General features: G+C 33.8%; 1 protein-coding gene across 2 annotated transcripts in view; it reads right to left on the bottom strand.

Annotated features, from left to right (window-relative positions):
- Positions 1-13,185, bottom strand: part of LOC125075084 (anoctamin-4-like) — a 42,020-nt gene extending 28,835 nt beyond the window's left edge. For both annotated transcript variants that reach the window (XM_047686689.1, XM_047686690.1), the window contains exon 1: positions 13,035-13,185. The gene's annotated coding sequence lies outside the window, so the exon portion shown is untranslated. The remainder of the gene's footprint in view (positions 1-13,034) is intronic.
- Between the last annotated feature and the right edge of the window lie 749 nt (positions 13,186-13,934).

The following is a 13,934-nucleotide window of genomic DNA, read 5'->3' on the forward strand; positions in this document are numbered from 1 at the left end:
TACATTGGTAAAGAAGGCACATCATTCGATACAAGATTATATAGATGATAAAAAAGCGTGGAGTTAATGCTTGTTGACTTCCAGGCAGGAGACATAACATGCATATATAATTGTATTTAACTAACATGACTGTATTTTTAGATGTTGAAAAAGAATAACTACTGAGTTTCTTGCCGGTACTTCTCGGTAGAATCTACATTCCGAACAGGCGATAGCTTTACTTAATATAGTTTGTTAGATGACGATTCAAAAGTGCTTGTAAAATTGATTTCGATTTTGGTCATAAAAGCAATTTTGAATCGTCATGTTACACTCTTGATTTGAATGTAATGGTAACACTGTTTCGGAAAGTAGATACCGAGAAGAACCGCCAAGAAACTTGACTTAAATATTTATGTATATCTATAAAATTGTGTCCGTGTGAAAATAGCAACGTGGATACACGCGGGGCGCCTGAATTAATGATGTCGTATCGATCATAGTCCTGTGGCTCTTTCTTTGATAGGCGTTTGTATAAAATTACATTGCGCTTTACGATTTAAAATCTTTTATATAAGGTCATATATCCTGACATACCGCCTCCTTGTTCTTGCGGTTAGATCCCGAAGTCCTGTCCTATAGCCCCAGCTTAATTCATTAACAGTTATTTGGTTTTGTCGCGAGATTTTCAGTGGTTTCTATAATAAAATTCCGCAGACATTTTTAACTTTGCCGTTTCATAAATTCAAATTATTTGTAAAAGATACATTTGTAAAGAAGGCATATTAATCGGTACAAGATTATATAGATGTTGAAAAGGAGTAACTACTGAGTTTCTTGCCGATTCTTCTCGGTAGAATCTACATTTCGAACCGGCGGTAGCTACACTTAGTATAGTTTGTTAAATGACGATCCATAAGTGCTTGTAAAATCCTACTTGAATAAAGTATATTTTGATTTTGATGATTTTGATTTTGGCTGAAGGGGACATGGGCCACCTGATGCTAAATGGTCATTATGGACATTGGAGCTGTAATATAATTTTTTTACACCGAAAATGCGACTCTATGTTTAGTAGCTAAGGTGTTATGTCCATTGTGCCTGTAGTTACATTGGCTGACAATTTAAACCGGAACACAATAGTAAAAACTTTGCTCTTTGTCGGCAGAATTAAAAGTGAATGGTGCCTACCCAGATGGGTTTGCACAAAAACCTATCTAGTATTAACAGTCAATTGTTATAAAAATATGTTGCGTTTCAAGTTTCTTTGAACGAACGTGACGGGTAGATTTGCTAGCCTTCTCTAAAGTAATATATTCGTTGACTTCCATGTAGAGCTTGATTGTAGACAATTATTGTTAAACGAACCTCGAAGAAATATTAACAATTCATATTAATACACAATGAGTCCACGGTTTCTTCGGAAATCAAACTTTCATGATCCACGTGTACATAATACTAGTCGTTTATTGTAATGATGTCATTGGTAGGCGGTTTTGCAAACCATCTGGTGGTAAGTGGTCACCACTACCCGAAGACATTATATCCATCAAATGTGCCGACAACCTTGGGAACTGAGATGTTATGACCCTTGTGCCTTTACGTTGGATCAATCACATGTCAAACCGAAACACAATAATACTTTGATTGATGCTTGGTGGTAGAATATGATGAGCTGGTGGTACCTGGTGGTACCGTGGCTTGCATAAAGCCCTTAAGTTGAATAGTATGTCTTGCGTAAGCTGCCCGTTTTTTAGTTCTATCGCGGCACACAATAGAGTGTACTGGCAGAAATCGTCACGTCAATAAGAAGTGTAATGATCTAGACAATATCTCCCACTCTTTCTGTTTCACTTATAATAATATTAAATAAATATTGGACAACATTACATACATTACTCTGATCCCAATGTAAGTAGCTAAAGTACTTGTGTCATGTAAAATCAGAAGTAACGACGGTACCACAAACACCCAGACACAAGACAACTAATGAACTTTTTCTACATCGACTCGGCCGGGAATCGAGCCGTGAATCGAAATGTATAGCCTATTCCATTCGAAGTAGGAATAAAGTTAAACAAACCTTAGATTTACGTATTTCATGCGATTCGCTAATAACTCAGCTATATTGTGCACTACTAAGAGTTTATGATTAATATATATTTATTTATTACACTTAACTACTTATACCCACTTTAATTTTACTTCCGAAATTCCCATAACAGTTTCGTAGACGTTCAAAACGCAATATTTCGCAAAACCATAGTGAATATCATAGACTAATCGAGCTCTCGACCAATGATATCGCGTCAATTTCCTGTCAAATGTTGTTTATTTGACTTTTCTCCTCTTTTGGTTGGAATAGAGTATATACATACATACTATGGATTTATTTTTTGTTATTTATTTTAATTCACACGGAACTTTTGATAACATTTTTATGTGTTGTCAGTGTTAATAAATAATATTAAACGAAAGCAACTTCGTTCCAACTATCCAACGAGGTGTCGTTGTTTTTTTTTTGTTAAATTTTTCATTATTTTTTCGTTGAACTGATTTGATGTTTTCCTAGCGACGTAGTCGATGAGAGAGTCGAGCTTTCCAAGCGAACGTTGCCAAAACAAATACGATCGATTCGTACACACTTTGTATTAGAGTTTTGTATATCTCCATAATGGCTACGGAAAAGTGATACAGACTTATCTTTTAAATAGATTCAGAATAAATATTATTTTTAAGTAAATGGTAAACAAATGGCGGCTATAATTTAACTTAATTGTCACAAAAACAATTAATTAAAAATGTTTTATGTAGATTAATATTGCCTTTTACACTTCGTAGTTCGATATTAAAATCGCTTTAATTGTAGAACAAAATATTTAATTAAATTGAATATAAGACGCGAGCAGTGTTGATACTTGATAGTGTTGAAATCGATAGGTTGGCGACGGGGTTAAAAGATAGGGCGTGATCCTGGGCCCGTGAACGCGTGAGGTGAGGATCTCACGTGTCTGGCTGAATGATATTAGCTTTATCCCTTGGGGAGAGCTCCACCGAGCCACGTGTGGAGCACAACACGAGAGAGGCCACGGATGAATTATATCGTAGCCTCTCTGATCCGTGTCAAAGACGGCAATCGCATTGGTTAAAAATCCCAAATACCCTGGTTCCCCCCAGGGCCTCCCTCCCAGTATTTTCCGAAGGTAACTGCGTGAAAAAATGGTGGTAGGCGTACGTTTATAGGTCATTTTTTGAAATATATAATCTTAATTTTACTCAAGGGAAGTCGGGGGGTAGCTTTTATATGTTTATAGTGATTGCCTCGTCAGTCAGTCCCTTAACTCTTTCATGCGTGTCACGTTGCCTTCCCAACGGATTATGTGTATTTTATTTCATATTAGTTACGCGTCCCGGCTTCGCACGTGAAGAATAAGGCTTTACATAGGACATTTATATTTAAAAAGTTTATTAAGACTTCAATTAATGAATAAATCTTATTATTCATTAAAAGAGTACATTTTAGAAAAAAAAAACGCCTGGATTTAGGCTCGGGTTCCATCACAGGACACTAATTATTGAAAAAAAAACAACATTGTACATCTGTTTATTCGAAAAGAGCAACTATGCGAGTTTCTTGCCGTTTCTTCTCGCTGGAGGCTGCTTTCCGAAACGGTGGTAGTGTTTTAATATCGACGATTCAAAAACGCTTCATTGTGAAGTTTACTTAAATAAAATTGATTTGATTTGATTTGATGGACATACAAAAAATATGTTTTCATGGACTAGTTTCATAAAGATTCCATGTGTGGTCTAGGAACACATTAAGGGTAGGTATTATTTTCAAATATTTATATTATATTAAATAGCAATATTTAGTAATATTCTGTTCCAATATGAAGGGTGAGTGAGCCAGTGTAATCACAGGCACAAGGGACATAACATCTTAGTTCCCAAGGTTGGTGGCGCATTGGCGAAGTAAGGAATGGTTAATATTTCCTACAGCGCCAATGTATATTTACTCTATCGCCATCTTAGTTAACAAGACTGATGTTTTAGAAGAACAAAATACCGAGACCCACCGACGAGTTAACAATTTTAATATATACATATATATGTATATATATGACGAAATATTAAAATAAAAATACAACTCTATATGTAGCTAATATTTATTGGTTTTTAAATTGTACCGATGTACGTTTTTTAAAAACTCCATTCATAGAAATTGTTAAAAAATTTTTGGAAATAATTCGTGGCCCTCAATCTTTTGTTGCCCCGGGATCTGGTAATTTCCTTTAGTGCCGATGTAAATGAACGTTGACGACCATTCACCATCAGGTAACCCAATTACCAGCCTGCTGTTTACGTCATCAGCATCGTCATATTTATCACTTAAGACATTTTTTTTATTTTTTATTAAGGGCTACTTGCAAAACACACCATTTATAGGTTTTAAAATAAAGGTTATTGAACTTTTAGCTGAGTGTTGTTTCAATTAAAAGTTATCACGGCAAGGAAAATGACAGTTGTATCTATTAACCTAACAAAATTTTTTTCTTATATGTTGTAGAAAAGAGGAAAAAATTACTAACAATAATAACAAAACATTTGAGAAATTCGTAGTATTTTTGATTGGAGTTATACGTTTTGCTACAAACAGACGGACACCATAACATATTAATGGTAACCTGAGCAAGTGAACTAACGGATTATACACAAAACCAATCAGAAGCCTAATCTAACAGCCGATTGGTCACGCAAGGTTCTACTTAAACTGTTACGTGTAGGGTTACCATACATTTATATTTAAGTCAGGACAAGTATATAATCACTTGGTGTTGTTTTTTTATGTATATTATTACATTGGCATTAACGGATTGGTTTCTTGCGTCTGCCAGGCGATAGCCAGTTTAAGTAAACATATAGCAATAAGTTTTATAATGGTCTATGTTAATATTAATGGTCTCTTACATTGTAAGTCCGATATCAACTTCGGATACTAGAATGCTCTGGCAAACCGGAAGCCAAAAAATAAGTGTAATGTAATAAAATATCTGATGAGTAGGGCCTACCTACCCAGACGGGCTTGCAGAAATCCCTATTATAAATTGTATGGTAATAAATAGCATATAGATTTAATAAAATTGGTATTGGTCTGCCAATAAAACAACAATTGGAACTGGAACAATTGGAACTGTACGTCTGCTGATAAACTTCGATCAAACCACTTTCATGTTTACTTTAAAAATATATGTAAAAATTTGGTATAGTTCAAATTAGTGTAAGTGACCACAATGGAACCATGACACAGATAATTTTCATTCAAACGTTACGTATAGGAACGTTGCCGTATTCATAATAAGAGATGCAAATAGCACGACTGTATGATTAATTATATGATCTATGTTAAGACTTTAGACTTAATATATTATATGAAAAATTACTAATATGACGCATCTTTACGTTTTCTCTCATTAGGTTGGTACTTAGTTTGGTATGCTAGTGCTTCAATGTAAAATAAAACTACCCACTTTAGAGAAATATGTTATTGTTAATAATGCTACCATCTTATAGAGGAAACTGATCTATGTATGTTTGGATTTCTCTGTACGCTTATAACTAACCGGTAGCTAACCGGTAAGCTAACCGGTAAGTTCCTTTTAGTGAATGATTGTAACATTCTTTTGGAATAATTAAACATTTTAAGCTTTAATATAGTTTCTAAAATAACCTAAACCTTATATGAAAAATTAAATATAATAACGTTACCGACTTTAGGTATTTAGATTTAAATACATTGCGGAAATATACGATACTTTAATAGATCACAAACTATATCCTTAAAATATTTTAGTATTTCAATTGATTCTTTCCGTTTAATTTAAATATTTATTTTGATTAATAATACGGTTTTTATTTTGACTAGAAATTAAGCTTATAATTAGAGTTGGACAACCAGCCATTCGTTTGACTGGACACAAACGAGAAAGAAGCGTTAACTAATAAATATTAAGTGTTTTTTTTTACTATACCTAATTAAAATCCTAACGTTGATAATTAGAGGGTTATAGTGTAAAGTTAAGTGTTGTGAAGTTTGAGTAATTTAAATAATGAAGGCGTAACAATAAAATATAATATTAGCTAGGCTCAGCTTGAGTAATAGGCTGTTCCAATTTTTGACAGGAGGGCTGGTTCGGGACAACGGAAAAATGCTGCTAGCATTCTTGCCACCATTCCACGCGGTCAAGATGTATTTTTTAACTCATATTTGTATAAACATTTAAGCACCCAATGTTATCAATTCTTATGTTAATAAATATATTACTATACACAATAAAAAAAATTGAATCAATTTACAATTATAAATATATCAGACCTTTTTACTAATTAAATTCTATATAGTCTATTCAAATCACAAGGGGATAAACGGCAAATATTTGACATTTGGCAACGTTTGACATCGTATTGACGCGATATCATTGGTCGAGAGCTAATCTATGAGAGAGGATATTCTATGATATTCATTATGGATTTGCAAAAAAAAAAAAATTTTCACGCAACTGTCACCGAAACTTTGGGTATTGGAAGTTAAATTATAGTGTATATAAGTAGTTAAGTGGAAAAGTGTTGCATTATAAATAATTATATATTAATCAAGAACTGTCATCATCATCCTCCTGCCCTAATCCCAGTTTTACTTGGGGTCGGCGTAACATGTCTTCTTCTTCCATACTTCTCTGTCGGACGTCATTCTTTCCCTCCCTTGCCTATTGTACATACCTCCTTGAAGTTAAAATTTTATAAACCAAAACACACTACATGCACATCAATGATTTATACACACACACACACACACACCCACTTCACACTCGCCTCACACAAACACACATGCACTTTGTAATAATTATTAATATCAGTTATCTTTATTTTTTTTTCTCTTTAATTTATTTATATTAAGTAAAAGTTTGTTTATTATTTAGTTGCTTATATAGCACGTGATGTTATGGAAGAGTCCCTCTGACAAGAGTATGTCTCACGCTCACTAGAGAGACCCAACCTTAAATAAAAAAACAATATTCAAAAATCCTTTCTTAGAGGATACTTGCCTTAAACTAAACTTATATTACAAATTACAGGTTTCTACACTTATTAGTTAACAGACAGACAGGATAAACACTTATATAAGAACTTATTTTAAACTAATAATAAAAAAACTCAGATCGTTTCTTACGTTTTTCCGTCTTAACCCAACGGGCCTTCATGGAATTTTCCACAGACGAAAAAGACATTAGTAACTAACACCTAACCCCCACCACGCGGGGGGAAACTTTAAAGAAATAAACGGGCGCTGACGATATGTGGAAATCATTGTTGGACTGTTTACATCACCGTCTCCAGTCGGTATTTAGCAGCAAGCTATTTTTGTAATTTGTACTTTATAGTACAAATGGGGAATTACCAAACGTTCGGATATTCTCGGACAGTTTTCATAAAATGATACGAATCAAAACGAAGCATTACTATTGGGCAATGGACTCTATGCTGATATTATAAATGCGAAAGTAACTCTGTTAACTGTTCGCGCTTAAATCGGCTAAGGGGCGAATAAGTAGCCTGTGTCCTTCCACGGAACTCAAACTATCTGCATACCGAATTTCATCTAAATCGGTTCAGGAGTCCTACCACTAGAGGAGTAAAGACAAATAAACAACTTGACCTTGAAATGACGCGATATCATTGGTCGAGGTCTTGAATTGTCTATGATATTACTTATGAGGCGCGAAAACATGACGCCTTGAATGTCAGCGATGTTATTATGTGTACTTTGGAAGTAAAATTAAACTTTATATATATTTTTTTAGTGCAATAGTAGTGTATTCTTAATACAGATATATTCATCAAGAACTGTTTGTAGTGAATAATATTACATTACATTAGTAAATTTTCCACTGATGGGCTAAGACCTCCTCTCCCTTTGAGGAGAAGGTTTGGAGCATATTCACGCTGCTCCAGCGCAGGTTGGTGGAATACACATGTGGCAGAATTTCGTTGAAATTAGACACATGCACGTTTCATGTTTCCTCACGACGTTTTCCTTACCGCCGGGATGAATTATAAACACAAATTAAGCACATGAAAATTCAGTGGTGCTTGTTTGGGTTTGAACACGAAATCATCGGTTAAAATGCACGCGTTCTAATCACTGGACCATCTCGGCTCATTGCGTAGTGAATTATATTGCAGAGCTATTAGCGAATCGCATGAAATATTTAAATCTATGGTTTGTTTATCTGTATTCCGTCTTCGATTGAAATTGGTTATATGATAAAACTTTCCTGTAGGTAGACCGGGTACGGTTGAAACAATTTAGCTTATAATTTTGGTCTTTAGTAACCAAATGACGATTACGACACGTGAAATTCAAAGGTATACATTTAGATACAATATGGTTGTATCGTTATGGTTGACGGATTATTATTTTTATAAATATATGAAATTTAAGTTTACGTTTTGGTTCAACGGTCCCCATTGAAACAGCGATTGAGGGCATTTGAAACGGGTACAAATAATACGATGAATACTAATGAACCATGTTATATATATCATTAATAGGTACTAATTATATTACATTATTTATGTATTATATTATTTAATTCTCGAAGACTGATCTTCAAGATATTAGTACTCCGAAAACCATTACCAAGTCTTTGACGTTTTGTAAATATCTGGTGTATTAGTATAAATAGTTGATTTTCTAGTTTTTCGTCCTTTATTATTAGCATTAGCAGCCCGTAAATGTCCCACTGCTGGGATAAAGGCCTCCTCTCCCTTTGAGGAGAAGGTTTGGAGCATATTCCACCACGCTGCTCCAATGCGGGTTGGCGGAATACACATGTGGCAGAATTTCGTTGAAATTAGACACAAGCAGGTTTCCTCACGATGTTTTCCTTCACCGCCGAGCACGAGATGAATTATAAACACAAATTAAGCACATGAAATTTCAGTGGTGTCTGCCTGGGTTTGAACCCGAAATCATCGGTTAAGATGCACGCGTACTAGCCACTGGGCCATCTCGGCTCTTCCTTTATTAAATTACCTACAATTATAAGCTCAAATAAACGAGATCATCGTTTAGTTAAGTGACCTTTGCGATTTATACGAAGTAAAACTGACGTTTGAAACACAGCTCACTCCAATATTTGTAAAACTAAAATCAACATAGCGCGAGTCAATTTCAATCGATCAAATACTAAGTTGAAAGGGATTGTAGTTGATATAAATGAAAAATTACGTTTATATTTATAGTATCTGATGGGATAATTATGTTCCTTGAACTATTCGATAGATTTATTATCCCTTTATAAAACATCATGTCATGCCTTTGTGTGTAGGGTTTTGTAATGCACGTTAAATGTTAATCAAGACCGACAGTCAATAGACTTCGACGATTGCAGCTCATCTCTTCATGTCAGGTTAAAAGTCGAACCAACAACGGCTTTCTTTTTTTAAACGATTTAAAAAATGACGTTCGAAATTCGATTGGATTTTGTTTTTTTTTTTTATTGTAGTCTGCTGTGTTAAAGTCTTCTCCTTTGAGAACTTGGGAGCGCCCTAAGCAGAGGACAATTTCGGCGTTTGTGTCTGTTATAGCTCTATCATTTATGAACTGATTTGGAAAATTATTGCTTTATGATTCAGGATATACTTTTTGTTTAGTCCCTGTTAAATTAAATAAAAACCCTACCTCATACATATAATACACACTATAAGGATGAAAAAATTATGCCGCCGATAATAATATACCTTTTACGTCGATTCTTAGACGTATTTGTGACTATTTTTGGGAAGGTTTTTTCCGCTATTCTCGAGGGAGACTACCAATCAGCGATATATTTTAATCCCTCCTTATCTGAGAAGGGTCTTATAATCCGATGGCAAATGAGATCCGATCTGTACAGATCTGTACGCAGGAATCTATAGCTATTAAGGAAACATCGGCAGAAACATCCAATTAAATGTTTAGGTGCCCAAGTCGGGTTTTAAGTCTAGCTCTTCGGGGTCCGCAGCATCATAAGCTAGCTGGACCAATGCCCATGCCCTTGTTTATACTATTTCACGTTTGGAACACAAATCGCTCCATTTTGCCAGAGCTTCTAATAATGAGGTCCTAAGATTTCATAATGATGTTTACAATTTCGTTTTGATACTTTGTCTAGTTTTTATATAACTTATGACGTACATATGACGTATTGCATATAACGACTTCCAAGAAAAATTTAAACAATATGATCGGTGCGTTAATTTTTTTTTTATAATAATTAGTGATTTGTGTAAAGTTTTCTATACTGTAACTTGTCAATGCAACATTTAAAATTGTTTTTATGGGTTTATGTACATGAATATCGAATATTTTGATTGTGATTTAAATTATTCAAAAAATACCTACATGTAATAATCGTATACAATTATATTTATACATCCTGTATAAAAATCAACGTTCAAATTAAGTACCGATATATAATTGACGGTAACTAGTCGCCCGAGGCGTCGCTCGCGTATTTCCTGTACCCCTGAAAACGTTTATTGAAAATTTTACGATGGTCAGATATAATATTAGAATCATCTTTGTTTTTAAATGACAGTGAGTAATCAAAAAAAAACAAGGACATGACATTAGTCTGTGGAGATTAAAAAAAAAATTCTTTAAGATGTTTGCGTGTGAATCAAAATTAATTATCTATTGTTTTAACATCTATATAAAAGTAGGCAAAAACAAACGAAACAGTTCAGTATATTTTTTTTAGTCTGACAAACGATTCGGAATATATGACTTTGACATATTAAGTTAAAGAAAAAAAAACATGCTAATATTAATTTCCTTATTGGCGAAATAATCTGCGCTCTCTTGGCAGAAATAAAAGCCAAAATTAAAAAAAAAATTAAAAATTAATTTTATAAATTTGTATTTAATTTAAGATGACTATCCAATCCAAAAGTCCGATAACATTTTTTTTTAATATCAAATTGAACAATTTTAAATTACAATAACAATATTCATTTTTTACTTATTTGACATAACCCGGCGATGGTTACATTTATAAGGTTTGCAATCACTTAAAAAAAAAACCATTCGTTATGTAATATCTTTTAACACACAAGTCACAAACGCTCTATAGTGATTCTTTTAACTTTTCCAATTGAATATTTTTGAACGTGTTTTGGGATCCTGTTGTAAAAACGCGATGTTGTCCTGACCGATTTCAGTCACGGAGTCCAATCACAACGGACGAACCAATTAAGCAAAACAGTGGTGGCAGGGCTTTGGGCAAGTACCACCCACTCATCAGATATACTACCGCCAAATAACAGTACTCAGTATTGTTGTGTTCCGGTTTGAAGGGTGAGTGAGCCAGTGTAACAGGCACAAGGGGCATAACATCTTAGTTCCCTAAATTGGTGGCGCATTGGCGAAGTAAGGAATGGTTAATGTTTCTTACAGCACCGTTGTCTATTGGCGGTAGTCACACTTACCATCCGGTAATAAGGCCTATATGCTCGCCCCCAACCGTACCATAAAAAAATGTCTGCGCAAACACATCACTCTCTATTCCCACGCTCCTAATCCGGTGGTACCACAAATCCAACACAGCCGGCAAAAGTTCAAGCGTGTGACCGACGGCTTTACGTTACCAAGACACGGCGCTGTACACAAATCCAATTTCCAGACTCCGGACTGTTACTCAGCGGCGTAGCTAGGTGAGAAAATGCCCCGGTGCATAGGAAAAGAATCGGGCCTTCATCCCCTCTTTAACTTTTATTGCCCTTCAAAATTACAGATAGGAATAAAAATCTTGTGAACAGGGTCGAGGTTTTCTAGCTTCAGGAGTTGGTGACTTGGCTGACCAGCTCTTTTCAAAGCTTAGGTTAAAGCGCCCCATGAGCTCCGGGGCCCTGGTGCACTGCACCACCTGGCCTTACGAGAGCCAAGCCACTGCTGTTACTGAGAATTTTTTGATAGAGAAACCCCATAACTTTTTGTTGGCCCGACCTGAGGCTTGAAACCAAGATGTTAAGTAAGTACATTGTCACACAAAAGAGTTATTACCTCTTTTAAATAATCAAAGACTACATTTCAATGGTTTGATAACAGAGCGAACTAGTATTTATAAAAGTTCTAGGTTATAGATATAATTCATAGTTTTTCATTGCGGAATTAATGGCGCTTGGAATGTTAATTGTCCACACGCCTTACATATTTATTGTGACCGAGAAAACAATAATTCAAAACGATAAATGCAATAATAATCTGTGACCGGATTTTATTAAAACAAATTGCATTGTTAACATTAATAATAAACATAGTTTTATTCGATTTTTTTAATATTACAAATATAGTGAATACGTTCCGGTTTCACACAATAAATAAAACGTTTATCAATATAAACTATGAACTGTTTTTTTTTATTGAACCTTTACGGGCACAGAACTTCAACTAAAGTATTGTCATAATCGATTAAAGTTTTAACAACGCACTGAGGACACACATAGACACGTTAATTTTTATTAATTAAAATTATCAAATTTAATACACGTATTATTTGCGATGTAAAATTGTTAATTCATTTTCATTTCATTTTATTTTACGTAGATATTCTACCCGTGCAAAGCCGGGACGAATCTAGTGTGATATAAAAAGCGTACCCATTATGTGAAAATACGTCAATATTTAAATTAAGAATCATAACTTTTTAAATCACGATACCAATATTAACAAAGGACGCTGTCACTCAACATAAATTAAATACCACATTAAAATACATACAATAATAAAACTGACAAGCAAATCAAAATTCATGCAATGTTTACACTCCCTCCCTATTGTTCATTAAGAATAAGTACATATTATTTACATAAGCACACATCAATAATATTGGTGTTCAATAAAACATCTGTTCGATAGTGTACGTTTTAAAAATAAACTACATACATACGTGTCGTCACGAATTTAGATTTAAAATCACGTCGAAATCGTACCGTGAAATCGGAAAACTCACCCGAATTAATTATACAGCCATTAATTTAAAAAAAAATAATCACAATCACATTAAACTCTTTAATAGAACATCATCGTGTCATTGTTCAAACGTTCACGTATGGAATGTATTTATTTTTATTGAATATTTCCCGCGCTGTAATCGCGCGCGTTTCCGCCGGCTTTCGATTTTCAAATAACTATCCAAGATGGCCGCTGAATGACAACGAAGTGATGTAATGCTGCCTGAAAATATCGACTTGCGATCATTTTGTTTTATAATTTATTTTTTATTTTTATTCTGTAATGTAAACATTATTCGTGATACATAGCTTTTATTTATTTAACATACTTCCTGAAAACTACTTGTACTACTTTAAATGTAATATATTTATATGTTTCATATGTGATTATAATAATAATTAATTTTATGTTTTTTTTTGTTAATTTTGTATTAGGCATTATGGTATTCTACGCTTTGCTTTGTTAAGTCGATAACTTTTTAATAAAAAAAATAAGTGTGCCTTTACGTTGTAGGTGATTATTATTAAAATGTTGTAGTATTGGCAGGTGAAAGAAAACGGGGGGAATAATTGATGGCTGCCAAAATTCCAAATTTAAAGATTAGTTACTCGACGCTCGTATGAAAGATTAAAAATGTTTGGTGACTTTAGTCAAATAAGCAAATTATTATAAGAACTATGTATATAAAAAATATAGATGATAAAAAAGTATTTTATTGAATCACGTTTTTCATACAATTGATTGAAATATGTTTTGTTTATTGTGAGTGCTTCTCGATAGATTTACAAGTAATATGATCTTAAACACAGATAAATAAACAAAAGGTAGTGTGTGTATTAATTAACAATTTATAAAAATAAAAAGATACGTCGTAGCGAACTTCCCGGATTAGGACTAT

The sequence above is a fragment of the Vanessa atalanta genome, chromosome 29, assembly GCF_905147765.1.
Source record: "Vanessa atalanta chromosome 29, ilVanAtal1.2, whole genome shotgun sequence".
Classification (NCBI taxonomy): domain Eukaryota; kingdom Metazoa; phylum Arthropoda; class Insecta; order Lepidoptera; family Nymphalidae; genus Vanessa; species Vanessa atalanta.